Genomic DNA, 2,208 nt, shown 5'->3' with positions numbered 1-2,208 from the left:
AAGTAATATACAGAACTTATTTTGTAAGATGATGAAAAATCTGAAGCTAAATGTTTTTAAAGTTTAAAAATAAAAATTCATTAAAGTAGAAGAGTCTATATTAGAAAACCAAACTTACCCGAACGACCTTTTTGTTTATAGTATTGTTTTGCCATCCAGATTCCTCAAGTTTGGTCAGATTGTTGAATTTTTTGTTTACATCTTCTATCTGTTAATAAAGCATAAGTTTATCAGATTAATACTAACCATATTAATATTACAACCTAACGAACTGAGGCTTCAGAAAAAACTGAAAGTACTTGGAGTGGTGATATATAAAATTAGACTAAGTCATTCTCAATTTAGTATTCAAATCAAGAATTCTTATGGTAAAATTGTTCATTATTATTTTGGTCTTATAAATCTCCAAAATCTATGTAAAGGATGTCATATGAATAACTCTTCCTAAATTATTTTTGATCACTAAAATGGTAGGAGAGATATCCTAAATTACACAATGTGAACTCTCTCTCTCTAATAGTTTATCTATGCTTCCCAGTTTTGGCAATTAAGAATAAAGCTTCTATAAACATCTTTGTACACATTCTTGTGTGGACATATGTTTTGAACTCTTTGGAGAAAAGACCAAGGAGTGTAATTGCTGAATCATATGGTAAAAGTACATTTAGTTTTATAGTAAAATGCCTAACTTTCTTCCAAAGGGGCTGTACCAGTTTACATTCCCACCAGCAATGATTGAGAGTTCCTCTTGCTCCCCCATTAACACCAGTATTTGGTGCTGTCAGTGGTTTGGATTTTTGCCATTCTAATAGGTATGCAGTGGTATCTCATTGTAGTTTTAATTGACAATTCCTTAATGACATGTAATGTTGAACATTTTACTTTTCATATGCTTACTTGTTGTATATATCTTCTTTGGTGAAGTATCTGTTCAGGTCTTTTGTCTGTTTTTAAATCAGGTTGTTTGTGTTGTTATTGTCGAATTTTAAGAGGTTTTTGTCTATTTTGGAGAACAATTCTTTATCAAATGTGTCTTTTGCAAATATTTTCTACCAAACTGTGGCTTGCCTTCTCATTCTTTTGACAGGATCTCATTTTAAAAGATTCAAATAATGTACTAGCAGGATGGGAATGTATGATACCCATTTTCTGGTATTTCCAGTCTCCTCCAAAGTAGTAACCACTGTCAGTACTTTGGTAAACATGCTTTGAGTCCCTTTACTATGCGTTTATACACATAGGTATTCTCAATCTCTCAAAAAATTTAAATGTCAAAAAGACTCAGGATTACACTTATGGCTAATTGATTTTCCAAAAAAGTGTCAATGAATTTCAATAGGGATAGTCTTTTCAACAAACAATACTAAGTAAATTGAATATGCACAATAGATGAATTTAAATTGACTCTTCCCTACACCACATATAAAAATGAACTCTACATGGATCATAAACCTAACTGTAAGAGCTAAACCTAAAACACTTTTAGAAGAAAACAGAAGAGAAAAATCTTCGTGACCTGTGGTTAGGCCAAAAGAGTTTTTAGCTATCATGCCAAAATCACACTAAAAGGAAAAAAAATTGATAAATTGAACTTCAAAGTTAAAAATGTTTGCATTTCAAAAGATACCATTAAGAAAATTAAAAGACAAGCCACGAACTGAGAGAACATATTTGCAAATTAAATTTCTGATAAGGAACTGGTATCCAGAATATATAAAGAATACTTACAATTCAATAATAAAAAGACAACCCCAATTAAAAAATAGGTCAAAGATTTGAACTGGCATTTCAGCAAAGAAGACATGTGAATGGCTAATAAGAATATGAAAAGATGCTTAACATCATTACTTATTAGGGAAATGCAAGTCAAGGCTACGTTGAGATACTTCATACTCAATATGATGGCTATTCTAAAAAAAACAGACAATAACAGGTACTGGTGAGGATGTGGAGAAATAGCAACACTCATACATTGTTGGTGGGAATGTGAAATGGTTATAATTACTTTGGAAAACAGTTTGGCAGTTTCTTAAAAAGTTAAAACATAAATTTACCATATGATCCAGGAATATCTAGGTATCTACCCAAAAGAAATGAAAACATATGTCTACACTACGATTTATATGTGAATATTAAAAGATTATTCATAACCACCAAATAGCAGAAACAACCTAAGTATCCATCAGCTGATGAATAAAGAGTGATATA

The 2,208-nt window shown here is 30.8% G+C and overlaps 1 protein-coding gene across 1 annotated transcript in view; it reads right to left on the bottom strand.

Annotated features, from left to right (window-relative positions):
- The window catches only part of DLGAP5 (DLG associated protein 5), a 57,431-nt gene that overhangs the window by 20,943 nt on the left and 34,280 nt on the right, over nt 1–2,208 (bottom strand). The window lies entirely within an intron of this gene.

The sequence above is a fragment of the Pteropus vampyrus genome, unplaced genomic scaffold (genome assembly GCF_000151845.1).
Source record: "Pteropus vampyrus isolate Shadow unplaced genomic scaffold, Pvam_2.0 Scaffold15, whole genome shotgun sequence".
In the NCBI taxonomy this organism is placed as follows: Eukaryota; Metazoa; Chordata; class Mammalia; order Chiroptera; family Pteropodidae; genus Pteropus; species Pteropus vampyrus.
Note: the sequence above shows the minus strand (reverse complement) of the source record. Positions and strands in the feature narration are given on the sequence as shown.